The 20750-nt window shown below is 44.0% G+C and overlaps 1 pseudogene; it reads left to right on the top strand.

The window, feature by feature from the left end:
• Positions 1-5216: 5216 nt before the first annotated feature.
• LOC103351621 (beclin-1 pseudogene) lies at positions 5217-17418 on the top strand (annotated as a pseudogene).
• The last annotated feature ends 3332 nt before the right edge of the window (positions 17419-20750 follow it).

Below are 20750 nucleotides of genomic sequence, written 5' to 3' on the forward strand. Positions count from 1 at the left end.
TGATTCATGATAGACACCTAACAATGTCTGAGGATTTTTTTTTAAATTTGTTTTATATTTGGTTGCTTGGCTTTTGTGTGTTTGCTTGAGATGATGGACTCAGCCTTTTATTATTTTAAAGTCCAATCTGAGAGCCTCTGGAGGAAACTTTCTGGGCCAGGTCTTCTTTTCCAGGGCTTTCTAACATGCTTCACTCTCACCTGTATTTTCTAGCTCTCCTCATTTGTGAAAATCCTCAAAACTCATCAAATGGGGCCCTCCATTTGTCTGTCTCTATTCTAAGTTCCCAAGGGACCAAAGAATCAATGGGAAAACATTCCTAGGCCACAAGGAACTCACACTATGATCTAAGAATATAGCCATACATTCACCATATGTCGCCTCATCAATAACTTAGAAAAGGACAGGAGCCTGTCTTCCCAGCCAAGAAGACATAGTGTATGTTGGGCAAGGCCACCTTGATCACTCATACCATCTTCTCATGATGGAGAACAGCCTGGAAAATGCAGGGTATGGATGTTCATATAGGCTGGGCATCTATGTCCAAGGCGCTTACATCCTCTTAATTGGTGATGATACCTAGGAGATAGTAATTAAAAACATTCACTCCAGGGAATGAGTGTTTTGAGATTTGGATACTTAAAGATGAGGTCCATTCCATTTTAAGAACATTCACTAATGCTTGAAGCAATAATTACAGTGGAGAAAATGGTTCCATTTGGTTTGAAAATTGAAGCCAGTTAGTAATAATATTCCACCAGTCCCCTTTCCTGAAGGATCCCAAAGCACTTTATGAAAAGCAATGACTGAAGCCTTGTTGTACTCCCCTAAAGAGACCTTGTCCCAGAGCCACCTGGCAAACCCCTACCCCATCCTTGCCAGGAGATCGTGCCAGACAAGTGGAAAAGAGGACTGGCCCCTCATTCATTGTTATCCTCCCACACAAACGTGCACCCTAGTGAGTCCTGAGGTCCTTGCTTGAGGATAACTGTGAGACAAGGGGGCACACCAAAAAATCCCAACTCCTTGGCCTGATTTTGTTCTTCACTCTCTCCTAGAGAACTATCTACTCAAGCAGTTAAGGGGTCTGCAGTGCATTTAAGTTCCCTAGTCACATGAACAGCACACAGAATTCACTGGCTTCTGAAAACATGCACATGTCAAGAAGACGATGCCATTATTGTACAGCTCTCTTAACTTCGCAGGTAGCAGAGCTACCGTGGAGAGTGTGCATCTCTTGGTATATTTGTTTATTAAATGATAACATAGTTATTAGAGAGGGTGGTTGCAGATTAACGAGAGCAGTCTCAGAGAATTCAGAGTGCTATGTTGTCATTTTACAAAGTCTAAATATTTTTCCAGATGATAAAGTGAAGCGAATCTAGGATGCTTTTCTTCAAGGTCATATCTTTAAGGAAATTTTTAACAACTTATTTGAAGAGCAATGGCATCTCTGCATAGGTGAACAAGGAAAAAGCTCGTTTCTTTGCTGGTCACTTCTCATAAGATGTTCAAACACATGGCTTATGACTGTTAAGCTAAACTTCAATGCGGCCTTACAAACAACAAGGGTAGTGTATTTAAAACTATGTTGTACAGCTTGGAAACTTATTCTAAGATCTTAATTCAGAGTTTTTCTGAGGTGTTGAACTTTGCCATTAGCAAAAAGTATTTTTAGAAAAAAATCCATTGACTGTTTATGAAACACTGATTTTGCCATATTTTGAGTCTCTGGTTTTTCCACCACATCTGCACACAGTAGTTATAGTCGTGGTTTTTTTTTTTTTTAAATCATTCCTTTTATTTCCATTAAGAATGAATTTGTAAAACGGATATTCAAAAAGACAGTTGGTTTCGACAACCTGGTAAGTGGATTGTGAAAAATTTCTATTTTAATAAAGGAAGTAGGAGGATTGTTGTGGTTGTTGTTGTTTTAAATATTACCTGAGAGTCTTTCCACTCCAGACACATACTTTCTTTTAATTTTAGCAAAAGCCAATATTTAACTCAGCATCAAGTGTTATGAAATTATTAGTTAATGTGCTTTTTCTCCTCTTCTGTCAGTCCATGATGAGAAAGACTGAATATACTTTCACAGTGACCACCATCCAGTTACTGACTTACAAAAGCCAGGTCTGGCAAATTGTTGTAAGCGACTCTGAATTACCAGATTCTCTTGCCTTGTGACACACCAGATGTTTGGGGATATCCTGTGTATGTGGTCCCAAGCATCAGTTTGATCTTTGTGATGGAAAAAGAGAGCAGAGTGTGTACGTGTGTGTATGTATATGTGTGTGTGTGTGTGTGTGTGTGTGTGGTGGGGGAGGGACGTTCCACAGAAAAAGTCATTTAAGAGGCATTCTATTAGGCAGTGTTTAATTGCTTCCTGCCTAATGTGTACATAGTAATCTGTCTGATTATTGGTTGTTATTTGTTCAGAATTTATTGTATCTTGTTGCTATGTATGCAACTGAGTGTATGTTAAAGTTTAGACTTCAGTATGTTATCTGCACAATTTTGTGTGCTTTAAACCTCTGTAAATATATAGATGAATCATGTATAGTGTGGTAAATGTGACCTCCAATCTTGAAACAATAATTTTTAGTAGTATGTACATTTGGAAACTATTTGAACATTTTAAATGGACATTGTAAATGGCCAGTACTCTCAGTCAAAAACAGCCCCGGCGAAACACATGCCTCTTCAACCTACCGATTTATAAGAAGAGGCCAAGAGGGTTAACAAGAATTCAGATAATTTTTCTAATGGCAAGTATTTTTGATAATTTCCTACCTGCCTAATTGTATTTTTAAGAAATATTGTCAACAGAAGAAATCTTAACTATCAGAGGGAATGACTTTGTTTCATAAGCATTAAAAATACTTTCTATCTCGCCTGATATTGTGGAAATCTAGGTGAAAGTTGAAGAAGTCAAAAACATTTTTGATTCTGCTTAAGATTTTTTTGCTGTTTCAAGGACAGTTTCCAAGCCTTTTGTCTTCAGTGTGAGGAGCTGTCAATTAAATAATAAACTAATAGTATTTTTCAGTACTTGGCTTGCCCAGTGCTTATGCCGTGTCTCAAAGAAGACACAAACAATTTTCAACCTGAGCTGTTAAAACTCTTCTTGAAACTTGGGAAGAGTCTTTAATGGAGGCATTGTTTTGATGATTATTAGCAAAGTCTGACCAGCTGGCTCTTGAGTAATCAATAGAGTTTGGGTTGTTTCTTTTTTGTGATTGACTATTGCCAAGTATTGAAAATAAAGCATCAGGTTGCCATGGCAAGTACACTCACCAAGTTGTACCCAGCAGCTAGGCCTTCATGATCTTACTTCTTCCCCCACTGCATGCAAGTATAAATGTCTTTAGTGTATTTCTGCATGTGCTGTCCTATCTAGAGTTCTCTGTCCCTTCTATTTCCACACCTACAGAGCTCCTCCTACCCTCACTCCCTCTGGCTGAGATTTAAGATTTTTTTTTCTGTGTTTGAAAACACAACATAGAGATTCCTTCCATCTGAAGAATCTGCACAAAGGTTCTCCTGAATTCCCAAAGATGGGAAATGCACTTCTTTGGGCCATGTATTTGTCTTATGTTGATTTCAGAATTCTTTTACACACACATACACACACACACACACACACAGGCACGCACGCACGCAAATTCACCTCTTTACCAGCATGTTTGTGGTCAGCTTTCCTGACAGCCTCAGAGGGCTGTTTTGTTGTCCTGGCTCAATATGCTGTTTTTCCTATGTCAATTGTCATCTTTCTAAGCAAACCATTACTTTCTTTTCCCAAATTTGTCTTTAAATAAAAGTTTACCTTCGCTTTCAAACCAAACAGGTGGCCTTGCTCTTTAATATCCCGTGTCCTCTTGGGAAGGTCTTAGGGGAGGGACAGAATGGGGCAGAGGGTGAGAGGAGGTCTTTCACATTCTACCTGCTAAATAGGAATAATGCCTCTATTGGATGTGTAGCTCTTTGAATAAGGAATCCAAACAATACACAGTATTTCCATCTGCCAACAAGAAATAATTTTTTATCCATAGTGAAAACAAATCATCTTAGGGAATTAGGCAACTTTAAACCAAGAGGTTCTTATCAGTTTAGAGTGACTACTAAGCAGGAGAAAAACAAACTTCCACAGAAATGCTCTTGCCCAGCATTATCATAATGCCAAGTAAGTTGATCTTTGCAACAAGTTTCTGACTGTGAAAATGCATGTCCTCCTCAGGTAGCATAGGACATTCTCACTTCTGCATAACACTCCTTGTAGAGGCCTGTCCTAGCATGCATTGAATTATTTTGCCAGAGACTGTTGTTAGATACTGACTAGAGGAAGTGGGGTACCAGGTATACATTAGAATAGGTCAGATGCTGTATGTCAAAAGCAACTGCCTATTCTGTTGGTCATCATCACCCCAGCCTATTTCACAGCTCTAGGCATAAATACTTGTTAAATGAGTGATATGCTGATGGCCACCAGACGTGGTAGATAGGTCACTTAGAATTGATCAATTTCTCCATAAAGAATGGACTTGAAAGTTCTTCTGGCTTGCCTGCCAGCCTGGCGCTCCCTCAGATGCCTCAGGTGAAGCTCAGTTTGTCTCCTTGGGATATTTTGAAAGTGTTTCTTCAGCACTTGCAAAAAGTTCCAGCACCCACCACACACACTAGCTCCAGAATTCCTTGGGATCTATCCCAAGAAGGAATCAAGGGGCCTGGGGAAGAAACGTGCCCTTTCTTATGGTGCAGGTGCATGTCCACACATCCAGCAGTTGTCTGAGTGTTACAACATCTCACCCAGCAATTGGGAACCTCGGGGATTGACATGAGCATTGCCCATCCCAGCTGCACCCTCTGAGTATGCAGAAAATCTGCAAAGGTCTTGCCTCAGTGTCCAGTTAGGTCACTTCTGCACATACTATTTTCCTCATCAAGCTGTGATAACTGCAATCTCCTAAGTGACTGTAAAACACTTTCACAAGCACAATCCTATTTGAGCTTGACAAACAGCCCTGTGAGGTGATCAGGACCAGAACTTTTATCTCTGTTTTACAAATAAAGAGGGTGGGGCTCAGCAAACTGAAAACGAGGGTCCAAGACTGCTGACTTTCCAGCATGCCATGTGTCGTTGAGAAAAGATGCTCTCTCTCTCTGAAACAGAGCCTTCAAAGACAGAAATGCAGGGGACACTCACAGCCTCACGGACAATGGTCACAAAGGAAGCCACGCAGACAGCGAAGCACTCAGACCCTTTTTCACTAGGCCTGGACTATAGCTTAGGCTTAGGTATTCTGACTGCAAACAAGACACTTCTCTTCAAACCTACACATGAGGACATCCACAGAATGTGTAAGCTCTTTTCCGGCTTTTACACTTCATGAATTTAAAATATGCATGTTGAATGCCTATCGGGGATACATAGGGAATTCTCAAAACACTTCTACTCAGTTGATAACGTTTGGTGCTGTGTGGTTCTTTGTGGGGCATATAGGTTGTAGAAGACAAGAAAGAGGTGATACTGAGTCTATTGTAGAGAAAAACAGGGAGAAATCTGTGTTCAGCATCACTTCCCACTAGTCCCCTGCCCCTCCCAAAAGAATACTTCATGGTGGAAAGATTAAAATCTGTCTTTGGCCTCACCTGATCCCAGCCTTTCTCAGAAAACAATTTCACCTATTCAGTCCCCCGATCCTTGGCTGTTCGGGCCACTGTGGAATCAGAGTGGATGTGGTTTGGAATATCCCTTGGACCTTCCCCATCATCCAACTTGGCACCAGCACCACCCACCAGCTGTTCTCTTAGATCTTGCCTCTAAGATCGCTTCCCTGGAGTGTCCTGGAAAGGGTCAAGGCATTGCACAACTCCAGGGGGCACTATTATTAAGTGTGGAATGTGCTCCATTAGCCATTCCCCAGAACCCAGGCATGAAGCAGGCAGGCCTCTTGCCAGGCAGCAAGCTGCAATGGCATCTCCTTTGGGGTGGAAGGGAAGATGAGAGACTGGCATGGAATACGCAGGGAGGGCCCCTCTTTATGTGGATGGTTATCTGCCCACAGTGGAGCTTGCTTTGAGCACAACATTTAGGCATACATCTGACTCTTCCAAGCTTGGGCCAACTTGAACTCCAGCGTGGACCTTGCTTGGGCCATTTGGCTTGACTGGAACCCAGTGCCAGGCATTGTTCTCCCTCAGCCCTCAGCAGCCTGTGAAGTCAGGACAGCATCATTCTCTGACAAGCATGCAGTACATTTCCTCGGGTCCCAGGAGGCCTGATACGCGCAACTGTTTTCCTCCCCCATAGTTATATTTTCCTTGGTTGAAAAAGTTTTGTTTTGGAAGTTGCTACCCTGTCGAGGTAATGAGTCAGTTTGGGAGGTCGGTGCAAAAGGGAAAATGCACATCATTGGCAGAGGCCAGAGGATGGGGGTGAGAGGAGATGGGAGATTCCGGGTGGAAAAGAGAGGTCCACACCCTCTGCACCCTCTTGCCCTTTCAGGAAGTACACAGCCCCTCCTTACCCACTGAGGGCTTCTTCACTGGGGCCAGCAGCCAGGACCAACTGCTGTCTTCAGGCTTGTTCCGGGGAGTGGATAGGTAGGCAGGCAGGAGTGGAGCTAACATTCACGGGTCACCTCTTGAGTGCCATTTGATCTTCGTTTTCTATGCTTTCTGAAAGTCAGTAGCATTGTTAGCCACAGTTTACATATTGGGAAACCAAGGCTTCAGGAAAAGGAATTTGCATGCCCAATGCCACACAGCAGCAAGTGGCAGAGTTTAGAGTGGAATTCTAGTCCAATGTCCAAGTCCAATGCCCATTCTACCACGTGCGCTCTCTACAAGATTCATTCCTGCCCAGAGAAACTGAGCCAAAAGCCATGGGGAGGACTGAGAAGGCTCAGTTGGAGGGACAATTGAAATGGTCTGACTCTGGGCACAGGAAGTACTGCTCGTAGAGAGAGAAGAGGAGGTCTAGGGATTTAGACCTCCCCTATCTTAACCTTCTCCCATCTGCTCCTCAATTCTTCCACCTCATACATGTTTGTCACATGGAGAGAAAAGTCACAGCAATACAAAACACACACAAACACACACAGATCTATCCCCCCCACACACTCACAACACAAACACATACGTCCACACAGGCACAGAGGCACACACATCTGGAGGTAAATATCAGGATTCAAGGGTTGGCCTCAAGCCAGCTCTGAGCCCAGAGTGGCCCACTGAGGAGCCCTGGTCTGCCTCACTTTGGGAGGTCAAATCCATGAAAGAGCCCTGGTCGTTTAAAACAGAGAAAGGGAGAAAGAAAGAACACCAGCACCTCTCATGATGGGAGGTCAGAGCGAATGAAACCAGGAGCAGGGGTGTGGGGGTAGGGTGAGAGCGTGGGGGTGGGGAGCCTGGTGCTGGCAGCTGAATTCCTACCCTGGCCCGGCTCCAAAAGATTAAAATAGAGCTCTTAGAGTGTCCCCTCCACAGACCAGCCTGCCAGGGGCCAGACAATACGTGGGTTTGTGCTCCAGCACAGGCCTCCAGAGAGGTGATGTTTTTACCCGGACAGCTAAAGGCACAGAGGCAGGTCTAAGCAGTTCCAAGGCTCCTTTGGCCCACAGAACAGGCCACAGCACAGGGAGAGCTGCGGCTGCTTGGTCGCATACAGATCTGTTCTTTTCTCTCCTCACCCCAGGGCAGGCTCCTGGACTCAACTTCTTCATTTTGTCTACCCCAAAACATCCAACTCGCAGGACTGGGTGGGACGAAGTCTTAGCAGATTCATTATACTTTAATTGGGGAGGGGAAAAAAAGGCTCAACATGCTGTAAACAGGCAGCTCGCGAGGAGGGACAGACAGGGCGTCCCTCGGGATCATCTCAAATACTCCGACGAGTACAAACACCTCATTTTCTCAACCCAAAGAACACAGCTTCCCCAGAAGGAAGCTCCACTGTCCCCTTGAGGTTACATTTGCTTCCTTGGAATTCTTGAGGATTTTCAGCAGCGTCTCCAGTCCAACATCTCAGACCACTTGCTAACACAGAGGGATGAAGGCTAGGACACATTGGCTCAGTACACAGGCTCTGGGGTTTGCCAGATGAAGGTTCTACTCTTGACTCTGCCACTTCAGAGCCTTTTGGACATGGGCAAGTTACTCAACCTTTCTAGGACTTGGTTTCTTTGTATGTAACAGCACCTACTTATGGTTTTAAGTATTAAATGAGAAAAATATATTGAAAGTGAGCAAACCAGGTTGTTGCTTCTCATCCACTGATGGTCCGGGAAGTAGCTAAAGGGTGATGGGAATTCTGGAAAACATTGTGCAGGGCCAATTGAGGCTATAGTTCCTCCTTGCAGTAGATTTAACCAGGGTGGCCGGCTCTGGGCTCTGAGGAGTCTAAGACATCCAGCAGCACCATGCAGGTGAGCTGTGTTTGCCAGCCCTGCAGCCAGTCTCTCAAACTGGAAGGGAGCTCCAAGATCCTGGACCACGTCACCCTCCAGGAGCTTACCTAAGACGAAGAGGCTAACTCAGGAGAGGAACCACTTATTGAAACTCTCCAGGTTGGTGTCTCTGGGAGATTCATCCCATCATCCAGGACGATGGCTACAGAAAGTGCTAACAGCTTCGCTCCAATTAGGGAAGCATCTGATGGTGGTACCATAGAGAATCTGAGCCAAAGACTGGAGGTCATTGGGGACCTTTCTGACATCAAGTCAGGCCAGACAGATGTGTATCACCCACTGTGTGAGGAATGCACAGATACTTTTTTAGACCAACTGGACACTCAGCTCAATGTCACCAAACATAAATGTCAGAACCACAAATGCTGTTTGGCGATCTTAGAGCAAATGAATGAACAGCTTCAGAAGGAGCTAAGGGAGTGGGCGTTAGAGGAAAGGCTGATCCAGGAGCTGGAAAATGTGGAAAAGAGAGTGATCAAACTAAGGTCTGGCACACACCCAGCAAATGCTAGCCAAAACCAAAAATTAGCCTGCCCTATCAGGTCCCCCATAACTAGTGCTATGGTTTGGATACTATTTGAGGCAGTCCCCAAGGGTTCCTGGACTGGAAGCTTGATCCCCAGTGTAGTCATGTTGAGAGGTAATGTGGAACCTTTGAGGAGGGGCCTCATGAGCGGTGTTTGGTTCATTGGGTGCTACCCTTGGAAGGAATTTATATAGTTGACATGGGATCCTGGTTAGTACTTGTAAGAGGGAGGTTATTAAAAAAAATGGAATCCTGGCCCCTCCCAGATCCCTGGCTTCTTTCTCACATGCATTTCCACTGTGATGCCACCTGCCAGGATGTGATACGGCCAGGGTGAGCCCTTACCAGAATCAGCACCATGTTTTTTTGAACTTGGAGCCTCTAAAACTGAATGCTAAATAAACCTCTTTTTGTTATATATTACCCAGTCTCAAATATTTTGGTATACAAACAGAGAATAGATCAATACAATTATGGCAGAAGAATAATTCATCATCCAAAAGGGAACACTTTTGATAGTGGACTAGTCAATAACTGGATAAGCCCCTGAAACATGAGCTTACCAGGGACTGCTTGGAAAAACCAGGACATATAAGCCTCCTTTCTTGTAACCTGTTGAAAGTTCTCTGTTTAACATTATTTCAAGGTAATTCACCTTTAAATGGCCCTAAAGTCTACTGCATAATATAAAGCCCATTGGAAGTTACAACCAACCCTCTGTGGTATACCATGATATCCATATGTGAAAATGTGACTCTTTTTAGAAATTTTATGTATTTACTTGAGAGAGGCAAAGACAGAGTGAGGGGAAGAGAGGGAACACAAACTTCCATCCACTGGTTCATTCCCTAAGTGCCTGTAACAGCTGGGGTAGGGCCAGGCCAGAGTCAGGAATTGGGAATTCAATTCAGGTCTCCCACATGGGTAGCAGAGATGCACTCATTTGAGCCATCACCTGCTGCCTCCCAGGGACCACATTAGTCAGAAGCTGAAATTAGGAGCCAGAAGCAGGATCACACTAAGGCACTCCAACATGGAATACAGACATCCTTCCTGGCATTCTGACTCTGAAATTATAATTTAACATATGATTTTATCATGTATTTAAAAATCATAACGTTGTAGGAAAGTGGTAGGAGCTAAGCTGTAAGTCATATTATGGATGGAGGGCTAGAAATTGAAAAAAAATCTATCTATCATCTTAAATTTATTCCTTTAATTGTGTAAAGCAGCTATTATCCAATTTTAACGGAAAAATACCTCCTTCCAGCTCTCAGAATATTAATATTCCACAAAAGCAAAGTAAAAGAATCAAGAATAGTCCCCAGAGAGGTGAGGTTTGGAGAGTAACTTTCATAGTCTTGACATTTTCTTCAAGTTTTAGCCATTCAGTATGAAACTCAAGACATAAGATGGCCAACTAGCCAGTGCCTACAATTGAGAATGCTGGGCCTTCAGTTTTCAATCCAGGACAACCTAGGGCACACCAAATGAGTTGATTGTTTTACTGACAGAACTCACCTAAAAGGTAGCAAAGGGCAGGGCCAGCTCCCTGCTGATGTGCCTAAGAAAAGCAGCAGAAGATGATCCAAATCCTTGGGCTCCTGCACCCGTGAGGGAGACTAGGAAGAAGCTCCCAGCTTCTGACTTTTGTGTGGCCCAGCCCTAGCCATTGTGGCTATTTGGGGAGTGAACCAGCAGATAGAAGATCTCCCTCTGTGTCTCTCTATTCCTCTCTCTCGGTAACTGTGCCTTTTCAGATAAATAAAATTAATCTTTAAAAAAGTATCAAAGGGCTCCACATCACAAGACAAAGAGCCTCTATCTGAAATAATCTTTTGTGATCTTTGGCCCCATTACCAAGACCTACAGTTCTCCAAAAGAAAGCAATTCTGGTCAACCAGGTAGCATGGGAGTCCCCACATGCAGAAAATCCTTAGGCAGGCTTTTTGTGTGTGGCTGTTTGGAAACACGTGTTTTAAAACTATTTATTTATTTTATTTGAGAAGGAGAGACAGACAGACAGAGATCCCAACTGCTGGTTCATTCCCCAAACACCTACAATAGTCAGGACCAGGCCAGGCCAAAGCCAACAGCCAGGAATTCAATCCACGTCTCGCATGTGGGTGGCAGGGACCCAAGTACTAAGGCCATTACCTATTGCTTCCCATGGTGTGAATTAGCAGGAATCTGAAATCAGGACTAGAGCCAGGACTCAAACCAAGGAGCTCTAATACCCGGGTGTCCAAAGAAGCATCTTAACTACTAGGCCAAATGCTTTCTCCAGAAATACATTATGATCTAAGCCTCTGGTTCCTTCCACTCAATCTAACCAGTACCTCTGAAGTCCCAGAGGGTCACTGGAATTTGCACTCCTGTGTTTCTGGAAGACCCCTTCAAGACTTGGTGGCTTCTTTCTGACTTAATGTACCTGTTTCCTTGTTTAAAAAGAATAGCATTTTCTTGTAAAGTGTTTTGTACACATTAAATAAGTTTAAAACACATGTGGAAAGCTTTAATATTTAATAAGCTATAAGGTAAGAGGGCCAGCATTGTGGTGTAGTGGATTAAACCACCGCCTGAGACAGCAGCATCCCATATAGAGGACCATTCGTGTCTGAGCTGCTCCGCTTCCAATCCAGCTCCCTGCTAGTGCCCCTGGGAAACCAGTGAATGTTAGCCCATGGCTTGGGCCCTGCCATTGCAGCCATTTGGGAGTGAACCAGCAGATGGAAGATCACTCTCTGTCTCTTCCTCTTTCTAACTCTGCCTTTCAAATAAACAAATAAATCTAAAATCAAAACACAAAAACTGTAAGGTAGACACTACAATCATGCTTATTTTTCTTGTGAGTTTATCATTTCTAAGAAAATTTAGCCTGTAGGTACAGAAACCAGGAAATCCAGACCGAGGTCTTCTGACTTTAAAACCTATGCTCTCTACTGTACCACACTTCAGTATTGAAATCCATTTATTTCATTTAACATGATGTGATAATTAGTTATGGCTAGTCCTTGCATCTCAACTGAGTAATTTTTTTTAAAAGATTTATTTATTTATTTGAAAGGCAGAGTTACATAGAAGAAGAGGCAGAGGCAGAGAGAAGTCTTCCACCCACTGGTTCACTCTCCAGTTGGCCACAATGGCCGGAACTGTGATGATCCAAAGCCAGGAGTCAGGAGCCTCCTCCGGGTCTCCCACATGGATTCAGCATCTTCTACTGCTTTCCCAGGACACAGCAGAGAGCTGGATCAGAAGTGGAGCAGCCGGGACTCAAATTGGCACCCACATGGGATGCCAACACTGCAGGCGGCAGCTTCACCCACTATGCCACAGCGCTGGCCCCTGAGTGATTTAAAACTCACACAGACACACGTATACCCAATCTCAAACTGGGTCCCTATAAATTAACCTCTTCCACATCCCCACCCAAACAATAAACAGATGCATTTCCCTATATTTTACCTTAGCCAAATTTTCACTTTGGGAAATTAGCCACTGCATGAACAAAATGGAATAATGGCTTAAAGGGTTGATTTAAGAGAAGACATTACATTGTTTATTGTACCATTAACCAGCATAAAAGAATGTAAAACATGCTCCTGAACAAAACCAAAATCTCACTTAGGGAAATCTCTTCAAACGAGATAAAAGCAGATAAGATAGTAGATAAAGATATTTGTACAACATGTTGATTGCAGGGTCACTGACAAAGCTAACTGGAAACAACCTTAATGCCCACCAGTAGAGGAAGACTTGAACAACTCTATAGTACTAGAGGTCTTCAATGAGTTCATAGAAAATGCATATTATGAGAAAAGTTATGCATGAATTGTTTAACATACCAAAATAGGAATATTTTTTTAATTCCATTTTTCCATAAACTTTTTTGGGCACACTTGTATATACATAGAAATAAACATGGAAAGAACCGTAAGTGGTTAACTTCAGAACTTGGACTAAGAAAGGGAAGGAGAGATTATTAACATTTCTACACAATTCCGAATTAGGTGACCCTTTTTTTAAAAGCACATATTATTCCCATAATTTAAAACAATAACAAAGTGGATCAAGATGAAAATGAACTAGGCCCAGAATTTGGTCATGTCTGATTTGAGAAAAAGCAGAACAAAACAAACAAAAAAACCCACAGATCCCTCACCTTATGTCCCTGAGTTCACCCAAATAAACTCTCTTAACTGGCCCCAGGCACCAACATCCGTATGGGACCTGTTCCCTCTTTACTCTCTCCATTGGCTTTCAAAATGATCACCTCCACTGGATATGAAGGTTCTGGTTGTGACCCATCCTCCCCACTCCCACTTCTCCTTCCACCGTCTTATCCCAAAAAAGCATTTGGTTCCTGCTGTAAAGGCCAAGAACAAATGCTCTCCACCTCCATTATTCTGCCAATACATCATCCTCCCCACTCATTTCTCCATACACTCCAGATGTTGGGCTCTGGAAATGGGTAACTGTGGGAGGCATGGAATCTCCCTTTCTAAGGTCCGCACTGAGAGACACAGAGAGTTACATCTGTTGAGGATGGTTTGGATTTCAGTGCAGTTAGAACAAGTTAGTTATGGGAAGTTTGTCATTTTTAGAGTTCTGATTGCATGCAGAGCCCAGTGAGAGGGAGGGGCAGGAAATTAGAAGCTCTGATGGCAGAGCAAACATCTATAGCTGAAATAACTGGGTAGCTGGAAGAAGCAATATTTAATCTATTGCTTGAGTAGACAATGTTAAGGTTCTGTTTTTGGACTACATAAATCTAAAAGAGAAAGCTTATGCTACATGATGGAATCATGATTCAGGGTGATCTTGATAGACAGATGTCATCTAGTAGAGATTATAGAGAGAAAAGTTCTATATTTGTATATATATATAAAAAAAAAAACAAGAACAAAATGGGAGAATCTTGGCTAGACAAAGGATTGGAAAAAAAGGTTGATTTACCCATTTTACTTATCAAGCTCAATTTTTTTTTAATTTACTTGAAAGGTAAAGTTATACATAGTGAGAGAGAAAGAGAGAGACAGAGAAAAGTCTTCCTTCTGTTGGTTCACCCCCCAAATAGCCGCTGCAGCCAGTGCACCATGCTGATCCCAAGCCAGGAGCCAGGTGCTTCCTCCTGGTCTCCCATGTGGGTGCAGGGGCCCAAGCATTTGGGCCATCCTCCACTGCACTCCCGGGTCACAGCAGAGAGCTGGACTGGAAGAGGAGCAACCGGGACTGAATCTGGAGCCCCGACTGGGACTAGAACCCCGGGGTGCTGGTGCCGCAGGCAGAGGATTAGCCAAGTAAGCCACAGCGCCAGCCAATCAAGCTCAAATTAAGTAACAGTATAAGAAGCTGCTTTTACATCTATATGATGGCATTTGGCCTAACAGTTAAGATGATGGTTAGGATGTCCACATACCATATCAAAATACCTGGGTTCAAGACATGGCCACTGTCAATTCCAGTTTCCTGTTAATATGGACCCTGGGAAGCAACATATGATGGCTCAAATATTGAGTCTCTACCAACCTTGTAGGAGACCTGGATTGTGTTTCCAGCTCCTGGCTTCAGCCTTGCCCAGCCCTATCCGTTGTGTGTATTTAAGGAGTAAGCCAGTGGATGGGAGCAATCTCTCTCTCTCTCTCTCTCTCTCATAATATTAATATACACTAAAGTGGCCTTTAGGTATTTTAATAAAAATAAGTCCATTTATCTATTTATTCTTTCAATAGCAAACATTAATTGAATACCTATTGTATGCCAGGTACTATGTTTAGCTTAGGTTAACAAGCTCTAACAATTGCATAACATTCTGTATTCATAGCTTGAGTCCTAGGTTCAATCCAGAGTACCATGTTTTAATTTCATAGTTTCCTGTACGGGTACCAGAGGAATCAAAGAAACTGAGGATATTTCGCCAGTCACTTTAAAATAGACCTGCAGGAGCCAGCATTGTAGTGTATTCCATATGGGTGCCAGCAGTTCATGACCTGGCTGCTCCACTTCCGATCCAGCTCCCTGATAATGTGCCTGGGAGGGCAGTGGAGGACAGCCCAAGTGCTTGTGCCCCTTCACCCACATGAGAGAATCTGATGAAGTTTCTGGCTACTGGCTCCTGGCTTCACCCTGGTCTATCCCCAGCCATTGCAGGCATCTGGGGAGTAAACCAGCAGATGGAAGATTTCTCTCTCTCTGACTTTCAAATAAATAAAAATAGATTAAAAAAAAAAAAAAAGAGCTGCAGTGAAATATCTGGAGAGCTGCTGTGATAATTTTATGTAGAAATATTTGGTAGAATAGTGACTGTCCACTTGAAAATATGTCCAGAAATTCTGTGATACTCCTCCATCAAAAGATGGAGCCTAATTCCCAGTCCCTTGAATGTGGGTGGGACTTAGTGACATAGTTCGGTTGACTAGGTGATGTGTGACTTCTAAGAGTAGGTCATAAAAGGCATTATGGCTTCTTCCTGGTTCTCTCTCTTGGATTACTTTCTCTGCAGGAAGCCAGTTGCTGTATCATGAGGATACATGGGCAGTGCCATGGAGAGGCCTACCAGGTAAGTAACTGAGTCCTCTTGTCAACAACCAGCAATGAACTGGGATCTTCTGCATACAGTCATGTGGGTGAGCCGTTGTGGAAGCAGATCATCCCCAGTCAATCCTCAGATGATTGAAACCCTGGCTGACACCTTGACTCAACTTCTTAAGATCCTGTAAGCCAAAACCATCCCACTAAACTACTCTTGAGTTCTTGATCCATAAAACTCAATATTTGAGTGAGATAATAAATATTCGGTGTTTTGAAGGAAGCTGCAACATTTGGGAAGTAATTTTGTTATGCAGCCACAGATAAGTAGTAGAGTGACCAAACGAAGAATCTGGTAAGAAGGTCAATTTAAAAATTCAAAATGATTGCAGTTGTCTAAGAATAAAGCTCAAGCAGTAAGTTGCCCATGTTTCATCAGAAGCAGGACCACCACCTCTCAGAGATACTTTTAAGGGCATGTCTACCCTGGGTGCCTATGGATGAGGTCAGAGCCCAGATTCATTTTGTCAATTCATTCTTCATATTCCAACCAGACACCATTGATTCCTTAACGTGCACACCTCTCTCTGATGAAGAAAGTAAGGCCACCTTTGTAGAAGGCAAAATGACCTGGGGATGATTTTCCCATGGATCTTATTTGGGTCCAAATTGGCTTGCTCCCACCAGAGAGAAGCCATTGCTTTGCCTCTGCAATGCCATCTCTGCCATGATTTAGAGAATTCACCAAATGGAAATTGAATGTGAGAGATCTTTGCCCTGAATTGCACCAAGCACAGTCATCTCTTCAAAGCCCAAGATGTAGATGTCAACATCCCTCCTGCTGCTCTTGATCATTCATACCATATCAAAGAGGTTACTTGGCTTTTGCAAAGAGGATTCCCACAGCAGATCAATATCAAATACTCAGTCTTTCATCAGCCTGGAGCCTGGAGCTCTCCCTGTAGCCACCAGAATGTTGGGCAGCCCAGGCCATCCTAAACACCCACATACCCAGCTCACTGCTCAGCCTCTGCTGAGGGTAGAGATCTTAATCTCATCATGCATGCAGTTCCTGGGAAGAGAGAGGAAAGGAGGAAACTGATGTGGAGCCCCAAAGAACAAACCCAAGGCAGGTGAAACATGCCCAGGACCTGAAGGATGCAATTAAGCCCAACTCACTGGGATCCAGAGTTTTCCTACCAAATTCCTGAGGAAGCCAAAGCGCATAATGTGGGACTTATTCAGAAACACACATCCCCGTGTTGTTGGCTGAGGCAGGGGCAATATGGAGGGGGTCCTAGGCAAGGGGTGCAGGTGCACAGAAATGAAAACAACAGACTAAAACAACAAACTCCTTGGCCTGTAAAGAACAGCCCCGTGTTTTGCTGGATTCCCTGGTCAGAGTGTGCGTGCATATATATGTGGGTTCTTGTGTGCTATGCAGCTGGGGCTGGCAGTGGGGAGCAGGGGGCTTTCCAGGGAGACAGCAAGAACATGTCTGCATATTTTAAATGGCAATAGCAAAGAAAACCATCAGAGGTGCTCTCACATACACTTGGCACTACGTTTTGCCAGCTCCTACAATAACTTCGGAATCTCCCCCCTCCTAATTTCATAAATATTTTATATACATTTTTAAGTGGGGATATTTTTGCTCATTTGGGAAAAGTGTGCCTTTATGCAGTTGAGTCAGCCTAATTTGTACCTTACATGTTTCTCCACAGGTGGGAAACAGAAGCAGCAACAAATGCTGAATCGTGTGGTGGGGGCAAGATGGTTTGTGATAAGAAAGAGTTTGGGGAAAAGCAAGAGGAAGACAATTCTGTAAAAAAGAAAATTTCATCACCGTCCCATTCTGGGTCTGTTCCACACCTTTCCAATGGAAAACCTGTTTAACCTGCTTTTTAAAAAAAAAGAAAACTTGCAGCAATTGGAAGTTATGAGTAAGGGTTGTGTTGCTTTTCTGTTCAACCTCCACTCCTGCAGGACTGAACAATTCGATCTCTCTTTTCCAGCTTACCTGTGGCATGTGGGGCCTGCTTGAGTTGAATAAATGGCTGTTTATGGATGATAGCATCTGGTGTGCCCCTGATGAGATCACCATGTTATGCTAAATATTTCTACCTCCTCGTGGAGAAACCAAAGCTGCCAGCTCTCAAGACCACCACTGCCCTGCGCAGACAGCCCAGCACCCAAGGTGGAATCAACCCCTTTGAAAGGGAGTTAGGCTCCCTTGTAGCACTCCACGAGTGCTCCAGGAGGGAAGCAAAGCATCCCACACTTGGCCTAATGATGTCAATATTCCTACTTCATATGGAGAATCTATTCATACAGGGCTCTGAACTCCTGTATCCTGGCAAAGCTGTTCTCACAACTCTCTCTGATCCCCATTCTCCAGATAAACAAACCCAAGCCCTCAACTGAAGCAAATAAATGGAAGCCACAAGATGTGAGTTCAGGTGTTCCTGGTTCTTGAGTTTAGGACTGTCCCACTATGGAGAAAGCAGGCTGCAGGAATGAAGACAGACAGAAATGCCACGTATTGCATGCATTCAGCCTCAATGTGCCTCAGTTTCCCCAGCCACAAAGAATGGGAGAGGACCACTCTTCATAGGACCAAAGGAGTAAGCCAAAATCTTAGATATGATGAGCAGATTTAATAAATACTTCATGGCCAGCGTGCTGACAAAAGAATTAACCAAAGAATCAATTCATGAATAAACTAACATTTCTTCTGACTTAAGTTTTCCAAAGAGTCACCGTTGCTCTGAGAAGAAACTCCAAGGAGTCCCACTCCTAGCTCCCATGTCCCTGAGCAACAGTGGAAGACTTGGAGTTTTAAGTCCACAGGCCGGCCGGTGCTGTGGCTCACTAGGCTAATCCTCTGCCTTGCGGCGCCGGCACACCGGGTGCTAGTCCCAGTCGGGGCACCGGATTCTGTCCCGGTTGCCCCTCTTCCAGGCCAGCTCTCTGCTGTGGCCAGGGAGTGCAGTGGAGGATGGCCCAGGTCCTTGGGCTCTGCACCCCCATGGGAGACCAGAAGCACCTGGCTCCTGGCTTCGGATCAGCGCAGTACACCGGCTGCAGCGGCCATTGGGTGGTGAACCAACGGCAAAGGAAGACCTTTCTCTGTCTCTCTCTCTCACTGTCCACTCTGCCTGTCAGAGTGGGGGTGCAAACTGTTGAAATCTTTACTTAATGCATACTAAACTGATCTTCTGTAAAAAAAAAAAAAAAGAAAGAAAGAAATTATCAACTCCCAACTTGACTCTCACTGGGATTAAACACGACAATAGGTCTGATCTGATTTCATCATCATTTAAAAAAAAAATCATCTATTATTTTTCACTTTATGTTTCTGTGTGGGAGCAAACTGTTGAAATCCTTACTTAATGTATACTAAGCTGATCTTCTGTATATTAAGATAATCGAAAATGAATCTTGATGTGAATGGAAGGGGAGAGGGAGTGGGAAAGGGGAGGGTTGTGGGTGGGAGGGACGGTATGGGGGGGAAGCCATTGTAATCCATAAATCGTACTTTGGAAATTTATATTCATTAAATAAAAGGTAAAAAAAAAAAAAAGTCCACAGGCCAACGTAGCTCCAAAAAGACATGTTTTTCCAATGTTCTTTCAGTCAGCTATCCTAGGATGCAGAGGAACATTGTGAAAAAAATAAACAGATTCATTTCTTGCTAAGGTTGGAAAGGCATACCAAATATTTCAGTTCTCCAAGTTATCTACTCCCTCCAGCTGTTCAGGGTTTTCAGCTGGGTCTCAGAAATGGAGTTCGAGACACCCAGACAAGTAATTCTAACCAGCAGTGCCAGGAAAATATTAGCATTTTTAAAAATAAAGCAAAGACTCATTTATTTTTTCAATATCTGTGTATCTTTCTATAACATCTCTCACACCCGAGACCCCTGGACAATTCTGTCCTCACCTGATGAGGGGCAACAATTTCAGAGCCAAATCTGTTCACAGCTTGCTTAACTCAGCCTTGCAAGGGCCACCCCAACCTCTTTTTCCCTCTTGCCGCTAGTTTGCAAGTGCTCACTCCCCTGTGGGATGAATGGGTTCTATTTCGAAGATGGTGGGGGCGTCCACCGTGATGACGCTGTTGTGGTGAGCAAAGCCTCCAGAGCGATCGAGCAGGAAACTCAACCCTGGGGCTGTCGACAGCCAGTTCTCCAGATGGGGCAGCCGAGGCCTGCTGCCTCCCGCCCTAAGAATCAGCCCAGGGGTCGCCAAAGGAGACCCCAGAGAGTCATAGGGTTAACCACCCAACCATAAACATTACCTCCTCCTTGGATCTTCAAAGGCTTGGGGAAAGAAAACAAACCACATAAATCTTTATCGCGGATCCTAACAACAGTCCCGGGAGGTGGCTCAGAGAAGAGCTGGGTGGTGACTCTGCACCGAGGGTAAAAAATTATTCCAGTTAGCAGCACCCGAGCCAGAATGGATGCCTTTTATTTTTCTTTGAGGCTCTTCCCCCCTCCCCACCCCTATTTCCTCCTTTCCTCCACTAAAATGACTTTTTTTTTGTTATTTGCCACCAGCCAGTCCATGGTGCGAATCCTTGGTTGTCTGCTGGCAGCATGGTTTCCATAGCAGGTAATGTCCTGGGCAATTAGGCAGAAAAGGGAGAATGAAGAAAGGAGCTGCCCCATGTGCCAAGCCCATTGCCGACCTTGACCAGGGAACTAATGCACCTAGTCTGAAGAGGGCTGCAGGGGAAGCCACCCCTGCTGAAAATCTTCCCGACATGTACCTTTCCGTCCTGGAAAAACTCTCTAGACTACTTCTGAACTCCCCAGCAGGCCCACAAGGCCATATATGGCCTCACCTAAGTGCCCTGGGTCCAATGCCCACTTCAACACTTTCTCTCTCTCTAAGGGAACTTGGGCAAGCCATTCGCCCTCTGCAGGTCTCCTGTCCTTAATTATGGTAGGCAGCATTATAGGTGGCATCTGGTACCTCCAGTCTGCCAGACATTTGTAACCATGGAGTCTCTGAGGCTGTACAGACCCCATTTTACAGATGAGGAAACTGAGACAGAGAGAGGTGAGGTAATTCCCCCGAAGTCACACAACAACAAGGATAACAGTGCTTACTTCATAGAGTGGTGAGGAGCGAATGAGATAATGTCTGAAACGTGCTTAGCATGGGTCCTGGCGCTTCTCCTATTCAGAGAGCTCTCCTGCCTCTGGAAAATGTCTCTGAACC

This window comes from Oryctolagus cuniculus, chromosome 17 (assembly GCF_051225735.1).
Source record: "Oryctolagus cuniculus isolate XC-2025 breed Fujian yellow rabbit chromosome 17, ASM5122573v1, whole genome shotgun sequence".
NCBI classification, from domain to species: Eukaryota; Metazoa; Chordata; class Mammalia; order Lagomorpha; family Leporidae; genus Oryctolagus; species Oryctolagus cuniculus.